Here is a 17,261-nt window from a genome sequence, read left to right as displayed (position 1 = left end):
GTTTGTTTGTCTCAGTTCCTTCTTCAACCTGCTTTTCCTCTCATTTTATATCTCTTTGGAGTATTCATATATTCTTTTTTTTTTTATTCTTATGTTAATCCCCATACATTACATCATTAGTTTTAGATGTATCTTTGGAGTATTCATATACTCTTATTGCTTAAGTTACCACTGATGAAACTCAAACCTCTGTCTCTACCCCTGCAGTTCCTTCTCCTGAGCTACAAACCCATAGACCACTGTCTATCAGACATCCGGATTTGGGTGTCTCACTGGCACCTCACCTCCACATGTCTCAAGTGAAATGCATCAACATTCCTTCATACTTGTCCTTTCTTGTGTATCTCTCACTCTTAATGACTGTACCATCCACATAGTTGCCCACTTCCAAATATGAATATTATCCTTGATTCCTTAGCTGCCTTCCACATCTAATAACATCTAATCAAACACAAAGTCCCATGCAGTCTCCATCCTGGATTTTTTTCTACCCCTCCTTATCTAGGGGGCCATTACCTTAATTTGTACTGTCATCATCTCCTACCTGGACTGTGGCCGTGGCCTGTTAATTGTTCTCCCTGCCCTCTCCTTTTTGGTTCCCTCTAGAGTCCATTGGTTACCTTCCAGCCAGAGTGATTCTTTCTCATATGCAGATCTGAACCTGCTTCTCCTCTGCTAAAAGGATTTAATGGCTTCCTGTACCCTCAACCTAGATTCCAGCTGGCCTTGATCACCTCTGTCTCACGCTGCCTCTGGTCTGGCTCCTGCCACACTGAACTGCTTGCAGCCTCCCAACTCTCTCTCCCCGGATTTCAGGCATTTGCTCTCATTACTCCCTCTGCCTGAGATCATGCTTCCTACCCCAGTCTCTTCCTTTGTGATTCTTACTAGTCTTTCTTGATTCAGCAGAGATATTTTCTCTTTGGTAGCAGCTTTTTCTGACCCCAAAGCCTGAGGTAGGTTCCCCTCTGCACATTCCCATTGGATCCGATCATAGCACTGCCACACCATTGAATTTACCTGTATCTTTTCTGTCTCTCTCACTAAACTGCAAACTGTTTGGGGGTAGATGGTATATTACCCATCCTGGCAGAAAGCATCAATTCATTGAATGAATTATGGGAGGTGGCCCTATGGATTGGAAAGAAAATGGAGTATGGATTCAGACAGACCTAATTTTGGTTTCTTCTTCTTCTGAGTCTTTTTTCCCCCATATGTAAAATGTAGATCACAGTTCCTTCCTCACAGAGTTGTTGTGAAGATGAAAGGAAGTACGCAGCACAGGATGTGGCCACAGGAGCTTGGAGTCAGTGTGTGTTCTCTTCCCCCACTGACAGCAACCAGGGAACCTGGTTTGAGGGGAACAAGGCTGAGTTCAGAGGTGGGTCATGAGGGAGGAGGGGCCAGCAGGGAGCAGTAGGTTGGGCCTGAAGCTGAAGTGGAAGCTGGCAGTACAGGTTTGGGAGCCATCAGTTTAGGAGAACTGAGCTTAGGAGTAAATGAGATCGTGCTGGGAAGGCTCAGGCCTAGAGAGCAGTAAAGAGATTTGCCTTTGAAAAGGAGGAGGAGGAGAAGGAGGAATGTCTGTAGGATGTTAGAGGAGAACCAGGATGAGGAGGGAGAAGCAACAGTGTCACATACTGCAGAGGTCGAGGAGAAAGTGCCCCTTAGCTTGGACTTAATGAGGTCATTGATGTCCTTGGAAAGAGTGTTGATGACTGCTTTGTGTGGTTAATCATTTGTTCCAGTTCAGAGTAGAAAGTGGAGGGGGGGGCATGTAGGACTTGGAGTTCCAGAGCAAAAGCCATCTGAACAGATAAGGGGGAGGGAAGAGCTGAAGATAACAGTAGCAGCAACCAGTGTTCAGAAATCAACCACTGGGCTGAGCTGGGGTGCATGCCAGTACCCAGATGCTCAGGTCCTTCTCTACTTCTCACTGCCATCTTCACTAACTCCTGCCCTGCTTAAGAATACCAAGGAATAACCAGGCATGGATGGCAGAGAGTGGTGGAGACATATACAAAGCGTATACAGAGAATTAGTTTTTTAATAACTACCATTTATTCTTTTTTCTGTGTGGCAGGCAGTGTGCTAAATGTCTTGTGCACATTACCTCTCTTACTACTCACAACAATCCTTTAAAATACTGTCACCAATTTATTAATGAGAAAACTAAGGCTCAGAGAAGTTAATTAACCTGTGGGAAGTCAACCAGTAAGTGATGAGCTGAGATTAAAATTGGGATCTTTGACTCCAGAGTCCTTGCTCTTTACTGGCTTGAAGGAGGGGGGATGGAGTGAGAGAAGGGACCTAGAGAAGTCAGTTTGAGAGTCAAGGGAGAGGCATCTCAAGGCTTCTGGGAAGTTAAGGAATCTGTTTTGTGTACTAACCTACTTCCCTGACTCTGTCCGGCTAAGTAGTGAATTAAGTTTACACTAAAGGCTAGAACCACCTAGACCTGCATAGTCCCATAACACTTTCTGCACTGGTGGAATGTTCTCTATCTGTGCTAATATGGTTGTCACTAGCCACACATGGCTAATGAGCACTTGAAATGTGGCTACTGGGATTGAAAAACCAAATTTTAAATTTTATTTAATTTTAAATTTAAAAACTGATACTTGATTCAGTTATTGGAAAATTTTAAGTATGTTTTGAACAGCTTAGTCTATGAAACTACTCTTTCCATTTAAAATTTTGTGAAATCTAAGTACAGTGAGCATCTGAATTGTTATTTGCTAAACATGTAATATACACTAGATTTCAAAGACATATAAAATAAATTAATGTAAAATAGCTTATTAATTTTTAATTGGCTACATATTGAAATGATAATATTTTTGATATGATGGTTCAAATAATTATATTTTTAAAAGTAATTTCACCTGTTTTTAGAAAACAAATTTTAATGTGGCTACTAGAAAAATGTTAATTAAATGTGTGGCAAGCATTATATTTCTGTTGGACAGCCTTGTTCTAGAGGCAGGGTCCTGGCACTAACAGAAGTTTCCATTAAGTGGTGGGTTTGGAAGGCATTTCCCTGCCTTTTACTACTCTAGGTCTCTCCATTCTTTCTTCCCCTCCATTCTTCTCACCCTTGAAGTAGGGAAGGTATTAAGTACCCAGTTATACCCCTCCAGAGTGTTCAATTTTAAAAGACAGGAGAGGTCATGTGGATGTTTCATATGAAGAAGTGACTCACTGTCATTGTATTTCAAGCCTTGGTGATGAAGGTATTTGGCCTTCTAGGAGTCTCTGTTGATAGGTACCAGTGGCATTCTTCCAGGATTGTCTCCACTTACATGTTCTGACCATATTAGTACTCATAGTTGTCAAACCTTGAATCCCGGTTTTATGGTTCCAAAATGTGTACATATAGGAAATTATCAGTTCTGCTTATTTATATAGTTGACCCCATATTGGGGAGGGATATGTTCCAAGACCCTCAGTGGATGCCTGAAACCACAGATAGTATAGAACCCTATATACTATGTGTCTCCCTATGTATACATACCTATGATCAAGTTTAATTTATAAATTTGGCACAGTAAGAGATACTACAATAAAATAATTATAACAATATACTATAATAAGTTATATAAGTGTGCATATGTGTCTTACTCTCAAAATGCCTTATTGTACTGTATTCACCTTTTTTGTGATAACTGAGATGATAAAATGCCTATGTGATAAGATGAAGTGAGGTGAATAACACAGGCTTGTGACCCAGCATTAGGCGACTATTAACCTTCTGATGATTGTCAGAAGGAGGATCATCTGCTTGCATGGGTAACTGAGACTGTGGAAAGCAAAACAGCAGATAACGGGGGACTACTGTAAAGCTACTCTCCCTATTCCTTTTTTTTTTTTTAAGATTTTATTTATTTATTTGACAGAGAGATAGACAGAAGAGCACAAGCAGAGGGAATGGCAGAGGGAGAGGGAGAAGCAGGCTCTGCACTGAGCAGGGAGCCCGATGCAGGACTCGATCCCAGGTCTATGGGATGATGACCTGAGCCGAAGGCAGACGCTTAACCATCTGAGCCACCCAGATGCCCCTACTCTCCCTATTCTTAAAAACACGCCTTTCTGTTGAGGAGGGCACATTCTGCATGGAGCACTGGGTGTTATGCACAAACAATGAATCATGGAACACTACATCTAAAACTAATGATGTAATGTATGGGGATTAACATAAGAATAATAAAAAAAAAAACATGCCTTTCTAAGAAGTTGAAGGGATCTGCAGCTGCAAACCTGTCTTGCTCAGGCCATAAATCAGAGCTGTCATCACTAGGTGAGAGACTAAAATGCTAAAGATTGTACATCTCTAAAGTTGGCTCTCTGGAGCCCTTATTAAAAGGACATGTGGTGGAATCCCTTATTTATTTTTTATTTTAAAATAAAGTAGCCTCGATTTCTTTATATGTAAATTGGGGAAAACAATAGAGGACATTAGGTTAGACTCATTGTTGCTGAGAATATTAAATGAATTCAGATATGTAAAGTGCTTAGACCATTCTTCGGAACATAATAAACCCTCAACTCTGTCAATGTTACCTTTTAATATAAAATAGGTATAGGATACTCCTAAATGCCAGAACCTCTTAGGCGATCACATATCATGGATGTCTGATTCCGATCAGATTATTTATTGGAAACATACTAGACTATCTTACCCAATAGAAGGAAAAGGTTAAAACAATCAAACCTAGAAGAGCCGGATACAGGTGGACCTCAAGCAATTGAATGCTGCAAGCACTCTCTGTCTCTTGTCTTTGAACTTCTCTGTGTGTTGACTTCATTCTCACTGTAGATGGACTTCTTCACATGGCCAGAAACCAATAACTCCGGAGTCTACCTCTTACACCTTCCCCACTAGAGACACTCTTTTCTCAGTTACAGTTAAAAAAAAAAAAGAAAGAAAGAAAAAAAATCCAAGGGAAGGACTATGAGTGACCGCCTATCTTCAATTAGGCACCCATGCTTAGACCAATCAACTTTGGTGGTGGGAGCCAGGACATAGAAGGGCATGGTTTCTCCTTTTGGAACCCTACAGTTGGGGTTCGGGTAGAGAAGTTCCCAAATGTAAGAGAGAGTGCTGGGCACATGCTCAATCATTGGCTGGGGCTGGCTGAGGAAAAGCCTGGCCTCAGCTCAAAAACTACAGAGCCCAAAGATGCTGTAACCTGAGGCTATCAGTAAACTGCTCCTCTCGCAATTGCTCACTAAGTTCTTTCTTGAAGGGACATTTGAACAGCACACCCATCCGTGGTTGCCACAGCCCACCCTTGTGCCGCATAGATTTACTTCTCTCCACAGATCCAGGGAGCAGCTGCTCCACTTGGAGGGGTCTGAGTTTTGTTAACCATATTCTTCTTAGGCCGGGATTGCTGCACTCGTCCACCCAAGTTTGCAATTCAACAATAAAGTGCCAAGAGGCACCCACGTGGGTCACCTGAATTCTACACATATTTTTCCCTGTCCTCATCGTGTAACAGGAGCCCTGCCTCTACTTGCTGATCAGGGACAATGACCTCTGCCAAGATGGTGACTCTTCTGGCCTGCTGGAATCCAAGGTGCCCAAGTGGCAGCCACAGCTTGTAGTTCACTGTGCCCAGTGGCAAGAGTGCATCCCCTTATCAGGCCCTCTAATCCTGAGAGCCCAGAGTTGCAGGGATAGACAACATAAAATCTTCCGGTGGGTCACTGGAGTGATGGTAAGTGGAACCCCTCCTGCTTCCACTTCTTGATTCCTAGGCAACAGTTTTCTTCTTCCCGGGAACACAGTACCATTTAGAAGCCTCTGATTCAGTGCATAGACTGCATTCCGGAGGAGTGCCCAGTCATTAAGAGTCTTGTCTCCAAGGTAACATTTCAGTTATGCTTTCAGCAGGTCATCCCATCACTCTACCAGGTCAGCAGCTTCTGGATGCTGCAGTGAATCCCAAGGTCATGGCCCCATATCCATACCTCCTGTGTTCAGAACAGGGTCCCCTGGTCAGACGCTGTCATGTGGGATTCCATGACTGTGGATCACTCTGTAAGCCCTTGGAAAGTGGTAATGGCTGCAGCTCTTGAAGACAGGAAAAGCAAATCCATATTTGAGTAAGTGTCTATTTATGTGAGAATGAATCACTGTGTCATCTGGGGTCCACGGGGCCCAGTTAGTCTACTTATTACCAGTGGGTCTCCTCAAGGAATAGAGCCATATTATGGGCTGAGTGTTGGTCTCTGTTGCTGGCAGTTTAGATATTCAGAGGCGGTGATAGTGAGGCCAGCTTTGATAAGTGGGAGTCCATGCTTTTAGGCCCATATGTAGCTTCTGTCTCTGCTACCGTGGCCACTCCGCTCATATGCCCATTGTGCCAGTTCCAATGACAAAGCTTGCACTCACAATTGAGCTGACCCATCTGTAAACCAAGGTTGGACTTCTTCCTTCTCCTTCAGCTGATTATACTGGATGGCCCCTACAGCCACAGGTATGAGCTGAGGGAGGAACACTAGTGCCCTCATCAGGTCCGCTGTGTCCCCGTAAGTTATGTGGGGATTTAAGGGTAATTATCAACCTGGCAGCCAGAAGAGGAGGTGGGCAGTGTTCCTGGTGTGTGTGTGTGGTGGTGGTGGTGGGGGGCGGGGGGAGGCATCTATTGCCTTGAAGAGAGGCCTCTGCAGTGTCTTCCTGCACAGGGAGGGGTTGGCAACATCTGTAGATTCTGAAGGTCCAGGAAAGACTGCAGAGCCAGTATCTTTGAGGGTATCCACCTAGATGTTCCCATCCCGTTTCAGGGTCCCATGTTTTCTCAACCAGGGTATAACAGACCTGCTATGGCAGAGCATTCCACTGTTTGGGGGGCTCTTAACTGTCAAATCCTGAATTTGGTCCTGGGTTGTACTAGCTTTTCTACTTTATAAGCTACCAAAGAGGCCTGCTGGCTCTCATATTTAGCCATAACTGTCTGTTAACTGCCCTCCATTTCCAATTTTTCTTCTGCAGGCTGTCAACGCAACTGTTTAATACCCAGCGAATTCCATTATCCTTATGTGTAGTCTCTCCCTTCCCTGACTGCCTGCATTTAAAAGGGTTTGAATCAGGGCGCCTAGGTGGCTCAGTCAATTAATTGTCTGTCTTCAGCTCAGGTTATGATCCCAGGGTCCTGGTGGAGCCCCACGTTGGGCTCTCTGCTTAGCAGGGAGCCTGCTTCTCCCTCTCCCTCTGCCGCTCCCCCTGGCTGTGCTCTTTCATGCTCTCTCTCAAATAAATAAATAAGATCTTAAAAAAAAAAAAAAAAAAAAGAAAGGGTTTGAATCATCTCACCAGGGCATTCTCCCCTGGGATGTCACTCCCAAGTCAAGACTGGTGATATTTTTAGCAATTGGACAACCACTTTTATCTGAGACTATCTGTGCCCACATACTACTTGAATGGGGTCCTCCTAGCCAGCAGGGAGGTGTGTGGTCCAGTCCCCAAACTGAGCTTGTCATTGCAGACCACCTCCAGTACCATCTGTGTTGATGGGTTCTCTGGGCAGCAGACATCAAGGCAGAGTTAGAATTGCAAGAGATTTATTGCTGGTAACATCTATTAAAGGAGTAAAGGAGTAGACAGGGTAAATCTTTAGACCATGATGCAGGTTTGACACCTGGGAAAGGAGAGGGGAGAGAAAAGAGGACTGAGTAGGAAGAGCCTCGGACAGAGTAGGAAGAAGCTCCATGAAAATCTCGGCCAGCTCATAGAGGGGGCCCACGTTGGGCAGAAATGTCCAGGCACTAGCATCTATACCACGCTCAGGCATTGACAGAGAGCTTCCTGGGAAGAAAGTGGCCATGGTGTGTAGTAACTAGAAGAAGGCAGAAGAGGGCTTCTGGGATTTTGGTAATTATCTGTTTCTTAGCCTAGGTTTCATGTACATGTGTTCATTTTATAAAATTTTATCAAGCTTACTTTTATGTATACATGCTATTGTTTTATTTTTAAAAAGTCATAGGTCTCTGCCTTTGGCCTCTAAATAGTCTTTTTTTTTTTTTTAAAGATTTTATTTATTTATTTGACACACAGAAAGAGAGAGAGGAAGAGAGAGAGAGCGTGCACACGAGCAGGGGGAGAGGCAGGCAGAGGGAGAGGGACAAGCAGGCTCCCTGCTGAGACCTTAACTGACTGAGCCACCCAGACAGCTCCTAAAGTGGTCCATGTTTTTAAAGTTTTTTTTTCTTTATTAGAGAGAAAGAAAGTACAAGCAGGGGGAGCGGCAGGCAGAGGGAAAGGGAGAAGCAGGCTCCCTGCTCAGCAGGGAGCCCGATGTGGAGCTTGATCCCAGAACCCCGGGATCACAACCTGAGCCAAAGGCAGACATTTAACCGTCTGAGCCACCCAGGCGCCCCAAGTGGTCCATGTTTTTAAATAAATAATCTATCACTCAAGGTTCACGTTAAGCATCTACAAAGAGCAGAACTTGTGCTAGGTCTTTATGGGGATTTTTTTTTTTTTTTAAACATTTTATTTATTTTTTTAGAGAGCGAGCGAGAGAGAAACAGCATGAGAGGGGAGAGGGTCAGAGGGAGAAGCAGGCTCCCCGCTGAGCCGGGAGCCCGATGTGGGACTCGATCCCAGGACCCTGGGATCATGACCTGAGCCGAAGGCAGACGCTTAACCATCTGAGCCACCCAGGCGCCCTATGGGGATTTTTTTTAAGGAGCTTAAGGGAGTATCTTACTTTGAGAGTTTATCTTCTTCTTAGAGAATAAGTTGCACAAAGAATTAGAGAATTAGTCTATAATCAACAGCCAGGTTACCTTTAGGGTAGGGAATTAAAGCTTATTTATCTGTGTACACCCAGAATCTTTAATGTCACCAGGAGTATGATATTGGAGTTCCTTCTATATTAGTCAACCAAGTAAAAGAATGAATTAATGAATAATAAATAAATTAAAAAATGAATGCTGGATGAGTACAAGACATTTGAGACTAGGGAGTAGTATGGGATGGCTACAGAACTGGCAATATCATTCGTAATTATGTTTCAGTTACAATCTATAAGGTGACGAGTCCTGAATCCTTACCTCTTTCATGAGTTTCAGAAAAACATTTACAACAGCAAACTTGATGTTGACACATGGATGTTTCAAAGGCACCTGCAACAAAACACATTCCAAAAAAATTTTTTTTAAAGATTTATTTATTTGAGAGAGAGAGAAAGAGCATGAGCAGGGGGAGGGGCAGTGGGAGAGGGAGAAAAATCTCAAGCAGACTCCCTGTTCAGTGCAGAGTCCAAAGCGGGGCTCGATCTCATGACCCTGAGATCATGACCTGAGCCAAAATCAAGAGTCAGACGCTTAACTGATTGAGCCATGCAGGCACCCCAAAATACATTCAAAATTGAACTCATTTTTCTACTAACCCTGTTCTCTTTCTCCTGCTGCTAATGTCACTTAGACCAGAATCTTAGAAGTCTTTCTAGACTTCATCCTCTCCCTCAGTCTTCACATTCAATTTGTTATTAAAATCTTGTTATTTCTATTTCTTCAATTGCTTTGGAATTTGATTTCTCCTCCCTCTGATTTCCTTCCTTCTGGCCACTCTTCCTTGTCATTGTTAAACTGATTTTTCTAAAATGGAAATTTAACCATGCTTCTGTTTTCCTTTATACTGTCTCTTAGCTCCTCACTGTTATAGGATAAAACCCATATTCCTTGATTAGCCTGACTTGAAACATCTTCCACAATCTGGTCCTGTCTACGTTGCTTACCTCCCTACAAAGCTGGAAGCTCCTGGTGATTTGGAGACTTATTCTCCTCATCTTTTTCATTCCAGTGCCTCACAGTTTAGGTAACCTAATAAAGTTTTCCTAAATGAATAAATGAGGAGATAAGACCTGAACTGGGCTTTGCAGATTGGGCTGCCTGGATAAAATATAGATAGAAAGATCTGGATCCTTCAAACAAATATTGGGCTACTAAGTTGAGCTATTAGTAGAGATTCCTTGTCATTTTTTAAAAAGATTTTTATTTATTTATTTATCTGAGAGAGAGAGAAACCGCGAGAGAGGGAACACAAGCAGAGGGAGTGTGAGGGGGAGAAGCAGGCTCCCCCCCTGAGCAGGGAGCCCGATGCGGGGCCCGATTCCAAGACCCTGAGATCATGACCTGAGCCGAAGGCAGGCACTCAACGACTGAGCCACCCAGGCGCCCCTAGATTCCTTGTCATTAATTTTTGTATCTCCATGACCTGCCAAGTACTTGACACATACGAGGTATTCAATATATATTGGATTAATTAATAAATTAGTGAATGGTATTATGTGTTCAGCCATAAAACAATATTTCTTTCAGGAAATGTAATGCTCAATTAATTACAGAGCACATTATGTGAGGAAGAGATGAAAACTCCATTAAGTCTTTGTGAGGAGGCTACAATGTTGGCCCAATATCGGAGCAAACAGACCAGGCCTCAAGCCAATTTAATCAATCAAGTAAATTCCTTATTGACCAGAATATGGACCTATTGTTAGAGAGGACACCTGTCCTCCTAAGGTCAACAGCTCCAGTATTAGTTTATTAACTGTAACCAGATCTGGCTACAGATGCTGCCAAAACAGGGATATCCCAAGGTGTTGTTACTGGATGCTAATTACCTCCTAGAGGCTTTAAGTCTTTCAAAATGAAGACTGTATGCTCAAATAAGTCATAAATATTATTGAAGTTTCTATTTCCAGCGAACAGTTAAACTCATATTTTTTGTAGCTGGGATATGTAATGGACATGCTGGCATTTTAATACTTATATTGAGGTTCAGAAGTCAAATATTTTACAAGGTCCTAGGAACTTATTTGCAAAGTAGTATGTTATGAAAAATGACCCTGGTGCAACACAGTCACTCCCTTTGGAGAACTCACAAGTAAATTTAGTTAGTTAAAGCTTCTGCCAGCATGACTGTAGCCCAGACAGTAACAAGGATATCTCCAGTTGCCAGTTGCTCTTATCTGCTGCTTCTGATGCCTAATTTGGAGAAACTCCATTTTACTGCAGGTTCAAGTCTCTGGGTTATCTTACTCCTGGACATTTCTGCAAGTGTTGGATTCTCTGGAGCTTTCAAGGAAACTCAGTGGTTCATGATATAGAGCCTCTCACTCAAAATACAAAAGGGTAAGCTGGTTAAAGTATCAACGGTCAAGACTTCATAAAGCTTTTTTCTTTTTTCTTGACAGGAAGAGTATTAATTGACCTTATCAATTAGATGAAGAGATTAAACCTAATAATAACCTTGACTAGTCTTCCCTCATTATGCTGGACTGTGGCAAAATGCTTTCTACTCTCATGCCACATGAAATGGATTTTCCTGCTTCTAGTTTAACTGGCTAGAAACTTCAACAAATGAAGCTTACATTTTAAAATGAGATGGTTTTCTTTGACCCTCTGGGACAGAGAATGGATACATGACAAGGATGGAGGCCAACTTATTCATCCTAGTCAACAAGAGGCTTGGAGCTTTAGGGAAAGATTTCTCCAGAGACGAAAGGTTGTCATTTACAGTTCTCTAAAAAATTAATAAGGCAATTTGATTTTTAATACTTCTGCAATCTCAGTGTAGTGACTTTTCATAGCCCTGAGCTATGTGTTTAAATGCACTTCAAAACGTCAAAGTGGGGCTCTACACATCACCACTTCCTGCTGTTTCCAAAAACGGTTTCTTTCTTAATTATCTTCAGACTTACAACTTCATTTGAAAACAACTTGAAATGCTTCTGATCGGTTGTAAGCAAAGCTGATCACTTGCTGCCTTCTGAAAGTTAGGAGCAAATGCAGCCTGGCTGGAGTTTGTAACCTATGAATATTCATGAAAGGCAGGATTGCCTAGTGGTTAAGAGCACCAGCTCTGGAATCTGGGAACCTGTGTTTGAGTCCTGGGTCTGTTACTCACTAACTACAAGACTTGTGCAAGTTCCTTCAACTCTCATCAGTGAAAATAGCACCTACTGAGCATAACATAGTGCCTGGGACAGTAGTAGGTGCTCGGTAAATCTTATTAGCAAAAAGAAAATAAGCATCAGCATCAGCAAAACATTGTATCAACAAGACTTTGTACTAGGTCCTGAGGATACAACAATGTGTAATATATGGGTTGCATCCTTCCCAGGCTGACTGGAGAGAAGAGATATATACAAACATACGTTTATTAGATGAGTGAGTGAAAGGAAGATCTGTCGAGGAAGAAAGACAGGTGCTTGGCCTTGGTGGAAGGGGGAGAATCCAGATACGCTGATGACAAGGCTGGGGGCATTCTCAAATCTGTCACATTGCATAAATTACTCTTCTTGTCAACCTCAGTGAACATCTCGGGTACCTCAATGACTAAGAATTCATGGGGCAGGAGGGTAGGGGAACTTAAAAGGTTATTGGCTTTTTTTGAATGTTTTCAGTTTGGTCATTTGAAAACTAAGATTTGTTGCTAGTTTAAAAATACTTCTTTTCCTTAAGTAAATGAAATATTTTGTCAAATGTTGAACAGAAATAATTCTCTGCCACAACAAAATAAAAAATTATGTATATGCCATATTTAGGTTTCTTTGGAGATAACATAAACAGATATGATCCTTGGCTCTGAGGTACAGTCAAAACTCTGAATCAACCAAGTTTATATATAGTTTAATAAATCATACTTTAGGAAAGGTGTATGGTCCAAATTCAGTTCAGGGGAAATATGTGAGCTTGACTAGGGTGGTGGCAACAAAGAGGGGAAGAAGTGTATAGATTCAAGATTTTTATAGACGACCTATTTTAGACATGACATATTGTAAGGAGAACACGGTAGCAGATAATATTTTCCAGAAGACTCTTCTCTAGAGACAACAAAGGTATTTGGTACTCTATTATAACCAGAAACTTTATGAAAAGATAGTAAAATAATATCCAAATACTGACATGTTAGGGAAAGAACTATTGGAATGTCTCTCTCTTTCATTCTGTAATTCGTTAAAAAATGTATTGTGTTTCCTACTATGTGCCATGCAGTATGTGTTAGGTAATGCATATGTGGTTGTGAACAAAATAGGTATGTTTCCTTCTCTCACGGAGCTGGAATAAGATAGGTGATAAACAGGTAGGCAAATAAATCCCCATATAATTATACATTCATCCATCTATGCATTCAGGAACTAATTATTGAGCACATATTATGTGTTGGGGAACATTTTGCATTCTCAGGATAAAATGATGAGCAAAAGTAGACCATCCCTGTCTTCATGGAGTCTACATTCTGAGGTAGGCACTAAAAAAGGTAAAGTTGTAACTATGTAAGAGCTATGAAGGAATATACAACAGGGAAATATGACCTCACAAGGAAGTCAGAGGAAGCTTCCCTGAGGAAATGAAGAATGGATGGAGAACTGAGGGATAAGGAAGACTAAGCCGGCAAAAGGAAGGAGAGGAGAACATTCATAACATAGGGAAGAGCATGTGACTAAGGCTATGATCTGTCTTAGAGGCCGAGAGACTGTGAGTGTGGCTAGAAGAGGAAGAATAATCCACAAAGGAAACAGAGAGGGAGCAGCTGGAGGTGAAGGAACAAACTCAGAGAGTACTAGTCATGGAAGCCACGGGAAGACAGTGTTTCAAAGAGGAGGCCGTGGACAAGAGTCAAATGCCGCTGAGAGGTTAAGAAATATGAGAACTGAAAATATCCCCTGGATTTCACAACATGCAGGTCATTGGTGAGCCCAGTGGAATGATGGGCCAGAAGCCAGAATGGAATGCTTTGAGAGTGAGTAGAAGGTGAGGAAATGTAGGGAGCAAGAGTATAGATTAAGAATTGCATTTGGTCACATGTAATGGATCCTGATGACAGTGGGTTGCTTAACTAAATAGGGTTATTTTCCTCATATAACAAGAATGACGGAGGGAGACAGTTAAGACTGGTGCCGTGACTCCATGATGTCACCAATGTCCTAGAGTCCTTCTTTATGCTCTGTCATCCCCAGTATGTGGCTTTTTTCCCATTGTGCATGCAAGATGGCTGCTAACTCTCAACCCAATGTTTCAGATAGGCAGAAGAAAGAAACATCAAGGGGAAAAGTCTGGTACCTATACCAGGAAAGCAAACATTTTCTGTAAATCTTCAGCTGACTTCAGCTTACTTATCATTGGCCAGAACTGTGTCATATGGCTACTCCTAGCTATAAGGGCAGCTGGGAAATGGAGCTCTTTAGTTTGAATCATTATTGTTCCTAACAGAATCAGTTTCTGTAGCAAACAGGGGAGATGGATATTGAGGAGGCACCCATAGCAGCTACATAACATGTACAAATCATATGTTGAAAAAGTGTGTCCACAAGGGAAGATTATAAGATGATAGTTGGAGGTGGATGTGGGATTGAGTGACCTTTTAAAAAAACTGGGGATGACTTGAATGTATTTAAAACTTGATAAGAAGGGTCTAATCAGGAGAGAGAAAGTTTGAACATACAAGAACAGAAAAGGATAACTGACAGTGTAATGTTCTTTAGAGAGAGGGAATGGAATCTAAACAAAGAGGGATTAACTTTATGTATTTATTTTAAGATTTTATTTATTTATTTGACAGAGAGAGACACAGCGAGAGAAGGAACACAAGCAGGGGTAGTGGGAGAGGGAGAAGCAGGCTTCCCGTTGAGCAGGGAGCCTGACTCGGGGCTCGATCCCAGGACCCTGGGATCACGACCTGAGCCGAAGGCAGACACTTAACCATGGAGCCACCCAGGTGCTAAGGGATTACCCTTAAAGAGCAATAAGGATGGGCTCTCTCTTGTAACAATAGGAAGGAGGGAAGTAGGCTTGTATTTTTTATTGGGAAAATGGGGCTTCTATTTCTTCTATTGTATAGGAGGTAGGTTTGCTATTTCCAAAGAGGGTAGAAGGGAGTGAACAGAGCTTTGAGAAGTTTGAGATGTTGAAGGCTGAAATCACCGTTGTGGGGCAAAACTGACTCAAATATAAAGGGCACAGTTTTTTTTTGCAGTGGGTTTGCCGACAGAACACAGGTGTTGTGAAAACCACCACTCAGCCTAAACCAAAATGGAAAGGAAAAGTCTCACATCAACATTGTCATCATTGGACAACTAGATTCAGGCAAGTCTACCACTACGGGTCATCTGATCTACAAATGTGGTGGGATCAGCAAAAGAACTATCGAAAAATTTGAGGAGGCGGCTCCTGAGATGGGAAAGGGCTCCTTCAAGTATGCCTGGGTCTTGGATAAACTGAAAGCTGAACATGAACATGGTATCACCATTGATATCTCCCTGTGGAAGTTCGAGACCAGCAAGTATTATGTGACCATCACTGATGCCCCAGGACACAGACTTTATCAAAAACATGATTACAGGCACATCTCATCTCAGGGTGACTGTGCTGTCCTGATTGTTGCTACTGGTGTTGGTGAATTTGAGCATGCCCTTCTGGCTTACACACTGGGTGTAAAACAACTAATTGCTGGTGTTAACTAAATGGATTCCACTGAGCCACCCTATAGCCAAAAGAGATACGAGGAAATCATTAAGGAAGTCAGCACCTACATTAATAAAATCGTTTACAATCCTGACATAGTAGCATTTGTGCCAACTTCTGGTTGGAATGGTGACAACATGCTGGAGCCAAGTGCTAACATGCCTTGGTTCAAGGGATGGAAAGTTACCCATAAAGATGGGAATGCTAGTGGAACCACGCTGCTTGAAGCTCGGATTGCATTCTGCCACCAGCTCGTCCAACTGACAAGCCCTTGCCTCTGCCTCTCCAGGATGTCTACAAAATTGGTGGTATTGGTACTGTCCCTGTGGGCCAAGTGGAGACTGGTGTTCTTAAACCTGGCATGGTGGTCACCTTTGCTCCAGTCAATGTTACAACTGAAGTAAAGTCTGTTGAAATGCACCATGAAGCTGTGAGTGAGGCTCTTCCTGGGGACAATGTGGGCTTCAATGTCAAGAATGTATCTGTCAGAATGGGAGAAGATATTTGCAAATGACATACCAGATAAAGGGGTAGTATCCAAAAACTATAAAGAACTTATCAAACTCAACACCCAAAGAACAAATAATCCAATCAAGAAATGGGCAGAAGACATGCACTGACATTTCTGCAAAGAAGACATCCAAATGGCCAACAGACACATGAAAAAGTATTCAACATCACTCAGCATCAGGGAAATCCAAATCAAAACTTCAATGACCTGCATCTCACACCAGTCAGAATGGCTAAATTTTTTTAAAAATATTTTATTTATTTATTTGACAGAGAGAGATAAAGCGAGAGAGGGAACACAAGCAGGGGGAGTGGGAGAGAGAGAAGCAGACTTCCTGCGGAGCAGGGAGCCCAATGCGGGGCTCAATCCCAGGACTCTGGGATCATGACCCGAGCCAAAGGCAGACACTTAATGACTGAGCCACCTAGGCACCCCCAGAATGGCTAAAATTAACAAGTCAGGAAACGACAGATGTTGGCGAGGATGGGGAGAAAGAGGAACCCTCCTACACTGTTGGTGGGAATGCAAGCTGGTGCAGCCACTCTGGAAAACAGTATGGAGGTTCCTCAAAAAGTTGAAAATTGAGCTACCCTACGACCCAGCAATTGCACTACTGGGTATTTACCTCAAAGATACAAATGTAGTGATCCGAAGGGGTGCATGCACCCCAATGTTTATAGTGGCAATGTCCACAATAGCCAAACTATGGAAAGAGCCAAGATGTCCGTCAACAGATGAATGGATAAAGAAGATGTGGTATATATATATACAATGGAATATTATGCAGCCATCAAAAAAACCCAAAATCTTGCCATTTGCAATGACATGGATGGAACTAGAGGGTAGTATGTTAAGTGAAATAAGTCAATCAGAGAAAGACAAGTATCGTATGATCTCACTGATATGAGGAGTTTGAGAAACAAGACAGAGGACCATAGGGGAAGGGAGGGAAAAATGAAACAAGATGAAACCAGAGAGGGAGACAAACCATAAGAGACTCTTAATCTCAGGAAACTGAGGGTTGCTGGAGTGGTGGGGGTGGGAGGGATGGGGTGGCTGGGTGATGGACATTGGGGAGGATATGTGCTATGGTGAGTGTTGTGAATTGTGTAAGACTGATGAATCACAGACCTGCACCTCTGAAACAAATAATACATTATATGTTAAAAAAAAAAAAAAAAGACAGTAGGAAGGGAAAAATGAAGGGGGGGAATCGGAGGGGGAGATGACCTTGAGAGACTATGGACTCTGAGAAACAAACTGAGGGTTTTAG

The 17,261-nt window shown here is 42.4% G+C and overlaps 1 long non-coding RNA gene across 4 annotated transcripts in view; it reads right to left on the bottom strand.

Annotated features, from left to right (window-relative positions):
- Nucleotides 1-17,261, bottom strand: part of LOC123851265 (uncharacterized) — a 167,438-nt gene that overhangs the window by 118,935 nt on the left and 31,242 nt on the right. For 3 of the 4 annotated variants that reach the window (XR_010405678.1, XR_010405679.1, XR_006792517.3), the window contains exon 2: nt 9,061-9,132. This is a non-coding gene — a long non-coding RNA (uncharacterized LOC123851265). Of the gene's footprint in view, nt 1-4,399; nt 6,077-9,060; nt 9,133-17,261 lie in introns of those variants that run through there. The other variant, XR_010405680.1, reaches the window with a different exon arrangement.

Source organism: Mirounga angustirostris, unplaced genomic scaffold (genome assembly GCF_029215605.1).
Source record: "Mirounga angustirostris isolate CCGP_5_RB_7025 unplaced genomic scaffold, mMirAng1.0.hap1 SCAF_10, whole genome shotgun sequence".
Lineage (NCBI taxonomy): Eukaryota > Metazoa > Chordata > Mammalia > Carnivora > Phocidae > Mirounga > Mirounga angustirostris.
This window is presented reverse-complemented; position numbering and strand designations above follow the sequence as displayed.